The sequence below is a fragment of the Pristiophorus japonicus genome, chromosome 9, assembly GCF_044704955.1.
Source record: "Pristiophorus japonicus isolate sPriJap1 chromosome 9, sPriJap1.hap1, whole genome shotgun sequence".
NCBI lineage: Eukaryota > Metazoa > Chordata > Chondrichthyes > Pristiophoridae > Pristiophorus > Pristiophorus japonicus.
The window spans coordinates 28,236,727-28,252,720 of NC_091985.1; positions in this window are offsets into that span (position 1 = coordinate 28,236,727).

The following is a 15,994-nucleotide window of genomic DNA, read 5'->3' on the forward strand; positions in this document are numbered from 1 at the left end:
CAGTTAGCCAAACATCTGTCATTGGGAAAATGCTGGAGTCCATTATTAAGGAAGCAATAGCAGGACATTTGGAAAAGCATAATTCAATCAAGCAGAGTCAGCATGGTTTTAGGAAAGGAAAATCATGTTTGACAAATTTGCTGGAGTTCTTTGAGGATGTAACGAGCAGGGTGGATAAGGGGGAAGCAGTGCATGTGGCGTATTTGGATTTCCAGAATGTTATATATGTAACCTTGTATTAACTCTGTACAGCCACCAGAGGGCTCATCCCCTAGAGTCCCAAGGGATCCCATAATCCCTTGGGAGCACAGGTATTTAAGGAGGCTTCACAGGTTGAAGAGGCACTCTGGAGACCTGCAATAAAAGACTAAGATCACACTTTACTTTGAGCTCAGTGTTCAATCTGACTCTTTCTCCATACACTACAACTGGCGATGAGATACAGATAGCAAACCCAAAGATGCAGAGAACAGTGGGCATCCTGGAGAAATTCTCGGAGGGAGATGATTGGGAAACATTTGTAGAGCGACTCGACCAATACTTTCGTGGCCAACGAGCTAGATGGGGAAGAGAGCGCTGCCAAACAATGGGCGATCCTCCTCACCGTCTGTGGGACACCAACATATGGCCTCATGAAGAATCTGCTCATTCCAGCGAAACCCACGGAGAAATCATACGACGATTTGTGCACACTGGTCCGAGAGCCTTTGAACCCGAGGTACTGGTTCTACATCTACAAAAGGTCTGAAGGCCAGGAAGTGCCGAGTTATGTTGCTAAGACGCCTTGCAGGACATTGCGAATTTGAAGGACATTTGGAGCATGTGTTCAGCGACTTTTTCGCACTTGGCATTGACCACGAAACCAAACTTCGCAAACTTTTGACTGTAGAGACCCCAACCTTGAGTAAGGCCATAGCGTGGGGTCGGGGGGTCTAGTAAGGAGGAGGAACTGAGGGAAATCCTTATTAGCCGGGAAATTGTGTTGGGGAAATTGATGGGATTGAAGGCCGATAAATCCCCAGGGCCTGATGGACTGCATCCCAGAGTACTTAAGGAGGTGGCCTTGGAAATAGTGGATGCGTTGACAGTCATTTTCAAACATTCCATTGACTCTGGATCAGTTCCTATGGAGTGGAGGGTAGCCAATGTAACCCCACTTTTTAAAAAAGGAGGGAGAGAGAAAACAGGGAATTATAGACCGGTCAGCCTGACATCGGTAGTGGGTAAAATGATGGAATCAATTATTAAGGATGTCATAGCAGTGCATTTGGAAAGAGGTGACATGATAGGTCCAAGTCAGCATGGATTTGTGAAAGGGAAATCATGCTTGACAAATCTTCTGGAATTTTTTGAGGATGTTTCCAGTAAAGTGGACAAGGGAGAACCAGTTGATGTGGTATATTTGGACTTTCAGAAGGCGTTCGACAAGGTCCCACACAAGAGATTGATGTGCAAAGTTAGAGCACATGGGATTGGGGGTAGTGTGCTGACATGGATTGAGAACTGGTTGTCAGACAGGAAGCAAAGAGTAGGAGTAAATGGGGACTTTTCAGAATGGCAGGCAGTGACTAGTGGGGTACCGCAAGGTTCTGTGCTGGGGCCCCAGCTGTTTACACTGTACATTAATGATTTAGATGAGGGGATTAAATGTAGTATCTCCAAATTTGCGGATGACACTAAGTTGGGTGGCAGTCTGAGCTGCGAGGAGGATGCTGTGAGGCTGCAGAGCGACTTGGATAGGTTAGGTGAGTGGGCAAATGCATGGCAGATGAAGTATAATGTGGATAAATGTGAGGTTATCCACTTTGGTGGTAAAAACAGAGAGACAGACTATTATCTGAATGGTGACAGATTAGGAAAAGGGGAGGTGCAAAGAGACCTGGGTGTCATGGTACATCAGTCATTGAAGGTTGGCATGCAGGTACAGCAGGCGGTTAAGAAAGCAAATGGCATGTTGGCCTTCATAGCAAGGGGATTTGAGTACAGGGGCAGGGAGGTGTTGCTACAGTTGTACAGGGCATTGGTGAGGCCACACCTGGAGTATTGTGTACAGTTTTGGTCTCCTAACCTGAGGAAGGACATTCTTGCTATTGAGGGAGTGCAGCGAAGGTTCACCAGACTGATTCCCGGGATGGCGGGACTGACCTATCAAGAAAGACTGGATCAACTGGGCTTGTATTCACTGGAGTTCAGAAGAATGAGAGGGGACCTCATAGAAACATTTAAAATTCTGACGGGGTTAGACAGGTTAGATGCAGGAAGAATGTTCCCAATGTTGGGGAAGTCCAGAACCAGAGGTCACAGTCTAAGGATAAGGGGTAAGCCATTTAGGACCGAGATGCGGAGGAACTTTTTCACCCAGAGAGTGGTGAACCTGTGGAATTCTCTACCACAGAAAGTTGTTGAGGCCAGTTCACTAAATATATTCAGAAAGGAGTTAGATGAGGTCCTTACTACTAGGGGGATCAAGGGGTATGGCGAGAAAGCAGGAATGGGGTACTGAAGTTGAATGTTCAGCCATGAACTCATTGAATGGCGGTGCAGGCTAGAAGGGCCGAATGGCCTACTCCTGCACCTATTTTCTATGTTTCTATGATAGCCCAGCATTCATTGCCACCAGTGACAATACAAAGCAAATCTCTCAGCACACAAGTGCTGCTACAAGTACTGTGAACAAAGTGATGTTGTTTTTGAATCATAACGTACAGGGCAGGTCACACATACCTGCAGCTACACGTCCGCAGATGTCTCAGAGTCCACCATCAAGGGTAATGAATGCAAGGCGATTAACACCTTGTTGGCGCTGCGGGGGTGATCATCGTTTCCATTCATGCCGATTCAAAGAATACGTTTGCAAGGGCTGTGGAACAATGGGACACCTCCAACGAGTGTGTAGGCGAGCTGCAAAGCCTGCTAAACCTGCAAACCACCATGTTGTAGAGGAGGACAGATCCACTGAGGATCACAACGAACCAGAGCCTCAGATTGAGGAGGCAGCAGTACATGGGGTGCACACATACACCACGAATTGTCCCCTGATAATGCTGAATGTTGAACTTAATCGACTCCCAGTGTCAATGGAGCTGGACACAGGCACAAGGCAGTCTATCATGGGCAAAAAGACTTTCGAAAGGTTGTGGTGCAACAAGACCTCAAGGCCAGTCTTAACTCCAGTTTGCACGAAACTAAGAATTTACATGAAAGAACTGATTCCTGTAATCAGCAGTGCTACCGGATAGGTCTCCTACGATGGAGCGGTGCACAAGCTACCACTCTGGGTGGTACCGGACGATGGTCCCATGCTGCTCGGCAGGAGCTGGCTGGGAAAGATATGCTGGAACTGGGACGACGTCCGAGCGCTATTGCCCGCTGATGACACTTCGTGTGCCCAGGTCTTAAACAAATTTCCTTCTCTGTTCGAACCAGGCATCGGGAAATTTCAAGGAGCAAAAGTGCAGATCCACCTAATTCCGGGGGCGTGACCCATCCATCACAAGGCTAGAGCAGTACAGTACATGATGAGAGAAAGGGTAGAGATCGAGCTAGACCGGCTACAAAGAGAAGGCATCATTTCCCCGATCGAGTTCAACGAGTGGGCCAGTCCTATCGTCCCAGTCCTCAAGGGAGACGGCACCATCAGAATCTGTGGCGATAACAAAGTAACTATCAATCGTTTTTCCCTGCAGGACCAATACCCACTACCAAAGGCCGCCGACCTCTTTGCAACGCTGGCGGGAGGAAAGACATTCATGAAGCTGGATCTGACTCCAGCCTACATGACGCAGGAACTGGAGGAATCATCGAAGACCCTCAACTGCATCAGCACGCACAAAGGCCTTTTTGTTTATAACAGATGCCCGTTTGGAATCTGATCGGCGACGGCGATATTCCAGAGAAACATGGAAAGCTTACTGAAGTCAGTCCCGCACACAGTGGTCTTCCAGGACGACATCTTGGTCAAGGCCGGAACATAGTCGAGCATCTGCAGAACCTGGAGGAGGTTCTTAGTCGACTCAACCGCATGGAGCTCAGGTTAAAACGCTCGAATTGTGTTTTTCTGGCACCTGAAGTGGGGTTCCTGGGAAGGATGATTGCGGCGGACGGCATCAGGCCCACCAACGCGAAGACGGAGGCAATCGAGAACGCACCGAGGCCACAGAACGTGACGGAGCTGCGGTTGTTTCTGGGACTCCTGAACTACTTTGGTAACTTCTTACCGGGTCTCAGAACACTGTTAGAACAACTGCACGCCTTACTGTGTAAAGGGCATGAATGGGTTTGGGCAAAAGCCAAGTAAATGCCTTTGTAAAAGCGAGAAAATGATTATGCTCAAACAAATTGCTTGTGTTGTATGATCCATGTAAGCGTTTTGTACTAGCATGTGATGCGTCGTCATATGGCATAGGGTATGTATTGCAACAAGCTAATGATTTCGGGAAACTGCAACCGTTTGCTCATGCATCCAGGAGACTGTCTAAGGCTGTGAGAGCCTACAGCATGATTGAGAAAGAAGCGTTAGCGTGTGTTTATGGGATAAAGAAAATGCATCAATACCTGTTTGGGCTAAAATTTGAATTGGAAACTGACCATAAGCCACTTATATCCCTGTTTTCCGAGAGTAAAGGGATAAATACCAATGCATCGGCCCGCATCCAGAGATGGGCGTTCACATTGTCCGCATACAACTACGCCATCCACCACAGGCCAGGCACAGAAAACTGCGCCGATGCTCTCAGTAGGATGCCATTGCCCAACACGGGGGCGGAAATGGCGCAGCCCACAGATCTAGCCATGGTTATGGAAGCATTTGTGAGTGAGCAATCACCCGTCACTGCCTGGCAGATCAAAAACTGGACAAGACAGGATCCCTTATTATCTCTAGTCAAAAACTGTGTGCTTCACAGGAGCTGGTCCAGTGTCCCAGTGGAAATGCAGGAAGAGATAAAGCCATTCCAGTGGCGCAAAGATAAAATGTCTATACAGGCAGACTGCCTTCTGTGGGGCAATCAATGACCTTCACAGTACCCACCAGGCATCGTAATGATGAAAGCGATAGTCAGATCCCACGTGTGGTGGGCCGGTATCGATGCGGACTTAGAGTCCTGCGTTCACAGATGCAATACATGTTCGCAGTTAAGCAATGCACCCAAGGAGGCGCCGCTATGTTTATGGTCTTGGCCTTCCAAACCGTGGTCGAGGGTACACGTCGACTATGCAGGCCCGTTCTTGGGTAAAATGTTCCTTGTGGTTGTAGACGCGTACTCCAAGTGGATTGAATGTGAGATAATGTCGGCTAGCATGTCCGCTGCTGAAAGCCTGCGGGCCATGTTTGCCACACACAGTCTACCCAATGTCCTGGTGAGCGACAACGGGCCATGTTTTACCAGTGCTGAGTCCAAAGAATTCATGACCCGTAACGGGATCAAACATGTCACATCTGCCCATTTAAACTAGCGTCCAATGGTCAGGCAGAGACAACAGTGCAAACCATCAAGCAAGACTTGAAGAGTGTAACTGAAGGCTCACTGCAGACTCACTTATCCCGAGTCCTGCTTAGCTACCGCATGAGACCCCACTCACTCACTGGGATCCCACCTGCTGAACTGCTCAGGAAAAGAGCACTTAAGACTAGGCTCTCATTAGTTCATCCTGATCTACATGAACAGGTAGAAAGCAGGCGGCTTCAACAAAGTGCATACCATAATAGTGCAAATGTGTCACGCGAGATTGATCCTGTATTTGTATTAAATTATGGACAAGGTCCCAAGTGGCTTCCCGGCACTGTCGTGGCCAAAGAGGGGAGCAGGGTGTTTCGGGTCAAACTTTCAAATGGACTCATTCACCAGAAACACTTGGACCAAAGCAAACTCAGATTCACGGACTATCCTGAGTAACCCACCTTGGACCCCACCTTTTTTGATCCCCCAACATACACACCAGTGACAACTGGCACCACGGTTGACCACGAAGCAGAACCCATCATCCACAGAAGCCCAACACACCAGGCAGCCCAGCAAGGCCAGCTGCACAGCAGCCCAGCGAGGGCCCAGCAAATGATTCAACAACACCAGCTTTCACACCGAGACGATCAACCAGGGCAAGAAGGGCCCCAGATCGACTCACATTGTAAATAGTTACCCTATTGACTTTGGTGGGGAGGGTTGTTATATATGTAAACTTGTATTTACTCTGTACAGCCACCAGAGGGCTCATCCCTTGGTGTCCCAAGGGATCCCATAATCCCTTGGGAGTACAGGTATTTAAGGAGGCTTCACAGGTTGGAGAGGCACTCTGGAGACCTGCAATAAAAGGCTAAGGTCACACTTTACTTTGAGCTCACAGTGTTCAGTCTGACTCTTTCTCCATACACTACACAGAAGGCATTCGTTAATGTGCCAGATAAAAGGTTACTGCACAAGATAATAGTTCACGGCTTGGGGGTAATATATTAGCATGGATAGAGGATTGGCTAACTAACAGAAAACAGATAATCGGGATAAATGGGTCATTTTCCAGTTGGTAAACTGTGACGTGAGGTGCCGCAGGGATCGGTGCTGGGTCCTCAACTATTTACAATCTATAATAATAACTCGGATGAAGGGACCGAGTGTAATATAGCCAAATTTGCTGATGATACAAAGATGAGTGGGAAACCAAATTGTGAGGAGGACACAAAAAATCTGCAAAGGTATAGAGACAGTCTAATGAGTGGGCAAAAGTTTGGCAGATGGAGTATAATGTAGGAAAATGTGCGGTTATCCACTTTGGCAGAAAAAATAAAAAAGCAAATTATAATTTAAATGGAGAAAAGTTGCAAAATGCTGCAGTACAGAGAGACCTGGGGTGCTTGTGCATGAAACACCAAAAATTAGCACGCAGATACAGCAAGTAATCTTGGAAGGCAAATGGAATGTTGTCCTTTATTGCAAGAAGGATAGAGTATAAACGTAGAGAAGTCCTGCTACAACTGTATTGGTGCGGCCACAATGTGGGCCACATGCTGGGTCCTCAACTATTTACAATCTATAAACAACTTGGAAGAAGGGCCTGAGTGTAACGTAGCAAAGTTTGCTGATGATTCAAAGATGAGAGGAAAAGCAATGTGTGAGGAGGACACACAAAATCTGCAAAAGGACATAGACAGGCTAAGTGAGTGGGCAAAAATTTGGCAGATGTATTATAATGTTGGAAAGTGTGAGGTCATGCACTTTGGCAGAAAAAATCAAAGCGCAAGTTGTTATTTAAATGGAGAAAGCTTGCAAAGTGCCGCAGTACAGCGGGACCTGGGGGTACTTGTGCATGAAACACAAAAGGATAGTATGCAGGTACAGCAAGTGATCAGGAAGGCCAATGGTATCTTGGCCTTTATTGCAAAGAGGATGGAGTATAAAAGCAGGGAAGTCTTGCTACAGCTATACAAGGTATTGGTGAGGCCACACCTGGAATACTGCGTGCAGTTTTGGTTTCAATATTTACAAAAGGATATACTTGCTTTGGAGGCAGATCAGAGAAGGTTCACGAGGTTGATTCCGGGGATGAGGGGGTTGACTTATGAAGAAAGGTTGAGTCGGTTGGGCCTCTACTCATTGGAATTCAGAAGAATGAGAGGTGATCTTATCGAAACGTATAAGATTATGAGGGGGCTTGACAAGGTGGATGCAGAGAGGATGTTTCCACTGATGGGGGAGACTAGAACTAGAGGGCACGATCTTAGAATAAGGGGCCACCCATTTAAAACAGAGATGAGGAGAAATTTCTTCTCTCAGAGGGTTGTTAATCTGTGGAATTCGCTGCCTCAGAGAGCTGTGGAAGATGGGACATTGAATAAATTTAAGACAGAAATAGCTAGTTTTTTAAATGATAAAGGGATAAGGAGTTATGGGGAGCGGGCAGGGAAGTGGAACCGAGTCCATGATCAGTTCAGCCATGATCTTATTAAATGGCGGAGCAGGCTCGAGGGGCCATATGGCCTACTCCTGATCCCATTTCTCATGTTCTTATGTAGTACTGTGTACAGTTTTGGTCTCCGTATTTAAGGATGGACCTACTTGCATTGGAGGCTGTTCAGAGAAGGTTCACTAGGTTGAGTCCGGAAATGAGAGGGTTGACTTATGAAGAAGACATGTTGAGTAGATTGGGCCTATACACATTGGAGTTCAGAAGAATGAGAGGTGATCTTATCGAAATATATAAGATAATGAAGGGGCTCGACAAGGTGGATGCAGAAAGGATATTTCCACTCATAGGGGAAACTAAAACTAGGGGACATAGGGCTCAATTTGCCGAACCCCTTTTTTCCGCGCACTTACCTTAAGTGCGCCGACTATGCGCGCTGAAAACGGCACCGGAAAAAAGTCGCCCATCCTGGCCTTTCTTCCGAGTCCCCGGAGTCCCAGCATGGCGTGCGTTGTGAAGTGGGGGGCGGAGCAACAGGCCAGCACCGAAAACATTGCCAGCAGCTGCGTGCATGGGCAGTGAAGTCTGCGTGCTTGCTCATAAAAACATAGAAAATAGGTGCAGGAGTAGGTCATTCAGCCCTTCGAGCCTGCACAACCATTCAATAAGATCATGGCTGATCATTCACCTCAGTACCCCTTTCCTGCTTTCTCTCCATACCCCTTGATCCCTTTAGCCGTAAGGGCCATATCTAACTCCCTCTTGAATATATCCAACAAACAGGACTCAACAACTTTCTTCATATGTCAGTCCCGCCATCCCAGGAATTAGTCTGGTGAACCTTCGCTGCACTCCCTCAATAGCAACAATGTCCTTCCTCAGATCTTAGGAAACCAGATCTGCACACAATACACAAGGTGTGGTCTCACCAAGGCTCTGTACAACTACAGTAAGACCTCCCTGCTCCTATACTCAAATCCTCTCGCTATGAAGGCCAGCATGCCATATGCTTTCTTTCCTGCCTGCTGTACCTACATGCCTACCTTCCGTGACTGATGTACCATGACACCCAGGTCTCGTTGCACCTCCCCTTTTCCCAATCTGTCACCATCCAGATAATAATCTGCCTTCCTGTTTTTGCCACCAAAGTGGATAAACTCACATTTATCCACATTTTACTGTATCTACCATGCATTTGCCCACTCACCTAACCTGTCCAAGTCACCTTGCAGCCTCTTAGCATCCTCCTCATAGCTCACACTGCCACCCAGCTTAGTGTCATCTGCAAACTTGGAGATATTACATTCAATTCCTTCGTCTAAATTATTAATGTATATTGTAAATAGCTGGGGTCCCAGCACTGAACCTTGCGGCACCCCACTAGTCACTGTCTGCCATTCTGAAAAGGACCCGTTTATTCCCACTCTCTGCTTCCTGTCTGCCAACCAGTTCTCTATCCACATCAATACATTACCCCCAATACCATGTGCTTCGATTTTGTACACTAATCTCTTGTGTGGGACCTTGTCAAAAGCCTTTTGAAAGTCCAAATACACCATATCCACTGGTTCTCCCTTATCCATTCTACTAGTTACATCCTCAAAAAACTCTAGAAGATTTGTCAAGCATGATTTCCCTTTCATAAATCCATGCTGACTTGGACTGATCTTGTCACTGCTTTCCAAATGTGCTGCTATTACATGTTTAATAATTGATTCCATCATTTTCCCCACCACCGATGTCAGGCTAACCAGTCTAATTCCCTGTTTTTTCTCTCGCTCCTTTTTTTAAAAGTGGGGTTGCATTACCTACCTTCCAATCCATAGGAACTGATCCAGAGTCCATGGAATTTTGGAAAATGACCACCAATGCATCCACTATTTCTAGAGTCACTTCCTTAAATACTCTGGATGCAGACTATCAGGCCCTGGGGATTTATCGGCCTTCAGTCCCATCAGTTCCCTATCACCATTTCTCGACTAATAAGGATCTCCCTCAGTTCCTCCTTCCTGCTAAACCCTCAGTCCCCTGGTATTTTCGGGAGGTTATTCGTGTCTTCCTTAGTGAACTCAGAACCAAAGTATTTGTTCAATTGGTCTGCCATTTCCTTGTTCCCTATTATGAATTCATCTGATTCTGACTGTTAGGGGCCTACATTAGTCTTCACTAATCTTTTTCTCCTCACATATCTATAGAAGCTTTTGCAGTCAGTTTTTATGTTCCCCTCCTAATTAAACTTTTAGTCCTCCTCTACTGAATTCTAAATTTCTCCCAATCCTCAGGTTTGCTGCTTTTACTGACCAATTTATATGCCTCTTCCTTGGATTTAACACTATCCCTAATTTCCTTTGTTAGCCACGGTTGAGCCACCCTTCCTGTTTTATTTTTATGCCAGACAGGGATGTACAATTCATCCATGTGATCCTTAAATGTCTGCCATTGCCCAACCGCCATCAACCCTTTAAGCATCGTTCGCCAGTCTATCCTAGCCAAATCATGTCTTATACCATCGAAGTTTCCTTTTTTTACGTTCAGGACCCTAGTATCAGAATTAACTGTGTCGCTTTCCATCTTAATGAAGATTTCTACCATATTATGGTCACTCTTCCCCATGGGACCACGCACGACCAGATTGCTAATTAATCCCCTCTCGTTACACAAGACCCAGTCTAGGATTGCCTGCTCTCTAGTTGGTTCCTCAACATATTGGTCTCGAAAACCATCCTTTATACACTCCAGGAAATCCTCCTCCACATTAATGCTACCAGTTTGGTTAGCCCAATCAATATGTAGGTTAAAGTCACCCATGATAACTGCTCTACCCTTAGTGCACGCGTTCCTAATTTGGTGGCCATTACAGAAACGTGGTTGCAGGGTGGCCAAGACTGGGAATTAAACATACAGGGGTATCTGATGATTCGGAAAGATAGGCAAGAAGGGAAAGGAGGTGGAGTAGCTCTGTTAATAAAGGATGATATCAGGGCAGTTGTGAGACGATATTGGCTCTAATGAACAAAATGTTGAATCATTGTGGGTGGAGATTAGAGATAGTAAGGGGAAAAAGTCACTGGTGGGTGTAGTTTATAGGCCCCCAAATAATAACTTCACGGTGGGGAGGGCAATAATCAAGGGAATAATGGAGGCATGTGAAAAAGGAACGGCAGTAATCATGGGGGATTTTAACCTACATATCGATTGGTCAAATCAAATTGCACGGGGTAGCCTGGAGGAGGAATTCATAAAATGCATACGGGATTGTTTCTTAGAACAGTATGTTACAGAACTTACAAGGGAGCAAGCTATCTTAGATCTGGTCCTGTGTAATGAGACAGGAATAATAAACTATCTCCTAGTAAAAGATCCTCTCGGAATGAGTGATCACAGTATGGTTGAATTTGTAATACAGATTGAGGATGAGGAAGTAGTGTTTCAAATGAGCGTACTATGCTTAAACAAAGGGGACTACAGTGGGATGAGGGCAGAGTTGGCTAAAGTAGACTGGAAACACAGACTAAACGGTGGCACAATTGAGGAACAGTGGAGGACTTTTAAGGAGCTCTTTCATAGTGCTCAACAAAAATATATTCCAGTGAAAAAGAAGGGCGGTAAGAGAATGGATAACCAGCCATGGATAATCAAGGAAATAAAGGAGAGTATCAAATTAAAAACCAATGCGTATAAGGTGGCCAAGGTTAGTGGGAAAATAGAAGATTGGGAAAATTTTAAACGACAGCAAAGAATGAATAAGAAAGCAATAAAGAAAGGAAAGATAGATTACGAAGGTAAACTTGCGCAAAACATAAAAACAGATAGTAAAAGCTTTTACAGATATATAAAACGGAAAAGAGTGACTAAAGTAAATGTTGGTCCCTTAGAAGATGAGAAGGGGGATTTAATAATGGGAAATGTGGAAATGGCTGAGACCTTAAACAATTATTTTGCTTCGGTCTTCACAGTGGAAGACACAAAAACCATGCCAAAAATTGCTGGTCACAGGAATGTGTGAAGGGAGGACCTTGAGACAATCACTATCATTAGCGGGGGTAGTGCTGGACAGGCTAATGGGACTCAAGTAGACAAGTCCTCTGGACCTGATGAAATGCATCCCAGGGTATTAAAAGAGATGGCGGAAGTTATAGCAGATGCATTCGTTATAATCTACCAAAATTCTCTGGACTCTGGGGAGGTACCAGCGGATTGGAAAACAGCTAATGTAACGCCTCTGTTTAAAAAAGGGAGCAGACAAAAGGCAGGTAACTATAGGCCAGTTAGTTTAACATCTGTAGTGGGGAAAATGCTTGAAGCTATCATTAAGGAAGAAATAGCGGGACATCTAGATAGGAATAGCGCAATCAAGCAGATGCAACATGGATTCATGAAGGGGAAATCATGTTTAACTAATTTACTGGAATTCTTTGAGGATATAACGAGCATGGTGGATAGAGGTGTACCGGTGGATGTGGTGTATTTAGATTTTCAAAAGGCATTCGATAAGGTGCCACACAAAAGATTACTGCAGAAGATAAGGGTATGCGGAGTCAGAGGAAATGTATTAGCATGGATAGAGAATTGGCTGGCGAACAGAAAGCAGAGAGTCGGGATAAATGGGTCCTTTTTGGGTTGGAAATCGGTGGTTAGTGGTGTGCCACAGGGATCGGTGCTGGGACCACAATTGTTTACAATATACATAGATGACCTGGGAGAGGGGACAGAGTGTAGTGTAACAAAATTTGCAGATGACACAAAGATTAGTGGGAAAGCGGGTTGTGTAGAGGACACAGAAAGGCTGCAAAGAGATTTAGATAGGTTAAGCGAACGGGCTAAGGTTTGGCAGATGGAATACAATGTCGGAAAGTGTGAGGTCATCCACCTTGGGAAAAAAATCAGTAAAAGGGAATATTATTTGAATGAGGAGAAATTACAACATGCTGCGGTGCAGAGGGACCTGGGGGTCCTTGTGCATGAATCCCAAAAAGTTAGTTTGTAGGTGCAGCAGGTAATCAGGGAGGCGAATGGAATGTTGGCCTTCATTGCGAGAGGGATGGAGTACAAAAGCAGGGAGGTCCTTCTGCAACTGTATAGGGTATTGGTGAGGCCGCACCTGGAGTACTGCGTGTAGTTTTGGTCACCTTACTTAAGGAAGGATATACTAGCTTTGGAGGGGGTACAGAGACGATTCACGAGGTTGATTCCGGAGATGAGGGGGTTACCTTATGATGATAGATTAAGTAGACTGGGTCTTTACTCGTTGGAGTTCAGAAGGATGAGGGGTGATCTTATAGAAACATTTAAAATAATGAAAGGGATAGACAAGATAGAGGCAGAGAGGTTGTTTCCACTGGTCGAGGAGACTAGAACTAGGGGGCACAACCTCAAAACACGGGGGCGCCAATTTAAAACCGAGTTGAGAAGGAATTTCTTCTCCCAAAGGGTTGTGAATCTGTGGAATTCTCTGCCCAAGGAAGCAGTCGAGGCTAGCTCATTGAATGTATTCAAATCACAGATAGATAGATTTTTAACCAATAAGGGAATTAAGGGTTATGGGGAGCGGGCGGGTAAGTGGAGCTGAGTCCACGGCCAGATCAGCCATGATCTTGTTGAATGGCGGAGCAGGCTCGAGGGGCTAGATGGCCTACTCCTGTTCCTAATTCTTATGTTCTTATCTTTATGTTCCTGTTTGATGCCATCCCCAACCTTCCTACTACTGTTTGGTGGTCTGTACACAACTTCCACTAACGTTTTCTGCCCTTTGGTGTTTCGTAGCTCCACCCTTATAGATTCCACATCATCCAAGCTACTGTCCTTCCTTACTATTGTGTTAACATAGAAACATAGAAACATAGAAAATAGGTGCAGGAGCAGGCAATTCAGCCCTTCTAGCCTGCACCGCCATTCAATGAGTTCATGGCTGAACATGAAACTTCAGTACCCCCTTCCTACTTTCTCGCCATAACCCTTGATCCCCCGAGTAGTAAGGACTTCATCTAACTCCCTTTTGAATATATTTAGTGAATTGGCCTCAACTACTTTCTGTGGTAGAGAATTCCACAGGTTCACCACTCTCTGGGTGAAGAAGTTTCTCCTCATCTCGGTCCTAAATGGCTTACCCCTTATCCTCAGACTGTGACCCCTGGTTCTGGACTTCCCCAACATTGGGAACATTCTTCCTGCATCTAACCTGTCTAAACCCATCAGAATTTTAAACGTTTCCATGAGGTCCCCTCTCATTCTTCTGAACTCCAGTGAATACAAGCCCAGTTGATCCAGTCTTTCTTGATAGGTCAGTCCCGCCATCCCGGGAATCAGTCTGGTGAATCTTCGCTGCACTCCCTCAATAGCAAGAATGTCAAGTTAGGAGACCAAAACTGTACACAATACTCCAGGTGTGGCCTCACCAAGGCCCTGTACAACTGTAGCAACACCTCCCTGCCCCTGTATTCAAATCCCCTCGCTATGAAGGCCAACATGCCATTTGCTTTCTTAACCACCTGCTGTACCTGCATGCTAACCTTCAATGACTGATGTACCATGACACCCAGGTCTCGTTGCACCTTCCCTTTTCCTAATCTGTCACCATTCAGATAATAGTCTGTCTCTCTGTTTTTACCATCAAAGTGGATAACCTCACATTTATCCACATTATACTTCATCTGCCATGCATTTGCCCACTCACCTAACCTATCCAAGTCACTCTGCAGCCTAATAGCATCCTCCTCGCAGCTCACACTGCCACCCAACTTAGTGTCATCCGCAAATTTGGAGATACTGCATTTAATCCCCTCATCTAAATCATTAATGTACAATGTAAACAGCTGGGGCCCCAGCACAGAACCTTGCGGCACCCCACTAGTCACTGCCTGCCATTCTGAAAAGTACCCGTTTACTCCTACTCTTTGCTTCCTGTCTGACAACCAGTTCTCAATCCACATCAGCACACTACCCCCAATCCCATGTGCTTTAACTTTGCACATTAATCTCTTGTGTGGGACCTTGTCGAAAGCCTTCTGAAAGTCCAAATATACCACATCAACTGGTTCTCCTTTGTCCACTTTACTGGAAACATCCTCAAAAAATTCTAGAAGATTTGTCAAGCATGATTTCCCTTTCACAAATCCACGAGGGGAAAATGGCCACTGGAGTGAGTATGATTTCAATACTGCTCCAGTTTCCCCCGGTTTCAAAAGTCTGAGGAAAGTTTAGCCACTCGCTGGTTCTCAGGTAGTGTCTGAACGAGATCCAGGACAATCTGGTGAATACCTTTCAAACTTAGAATAGGGATAGAGATAGGGAAATTGTGCGATGACGCAAACCAAGCGGCGACTTGGAAAGGGAAAGATAGTTAGAGCTAGATAGGGATAGATGATCAATCATGGATCCAAAAAAAAAAAAAATTAATAGGAAAGAAAAGAGACTCTTATGAATGTCTGTTTAAATGAGAAATGCTACTGTGACTTTTACTGTAAAAAAAAAGCCGGGGAGTTGTGGTTTGTTTTATCTCAAACAGAATGAAAGTTTGTTTTAACCCTTCGTAGTGTTGTCCTGTATGTGGGAAGTTTAAGAGTGTGAACCTTATTGAATTACGTATATTCGGATGATAAGTTGCGGAGCCAGGAAATGCCCAAAGGATAGATTTGTTAAAAAAAGAAAAAATTACATGGTCCCGGTGGTTAAAAAAAAAAGAAAAACTTGTTGAAAGCAAGCATTCAGAGAAGGCACAGCAAAACAACTGAGATGGATTCAAAAGGATTTAAAAAAAAAAATTATATTAAATAACACGACCTTGAGGCTGGAACAATTGAGATAACGAAAAGCAGTCCACAGCCTACGTGCCAGACTTCTCTCTAGTTATAAAAAAAGTAACGTACTAAATAGGTGCCGAAAGAAAAAAAAATGTTCTGAGATTTTAAATTATGAAAAATATAAAATCACTCCTGTCCAATTGGCAGAAAAACTCCATTAAATTAGGGCTTTCATTGACTGATTGAATTTAAACTGCGCAGTAACGCGAAAGGATAGGGAAATTTGGAGACTGAAAGAAATTAATTGAGGCTCATAAGAAATCAAAATTAGAAAATTAGGCTCACAGGGAATAAAATGG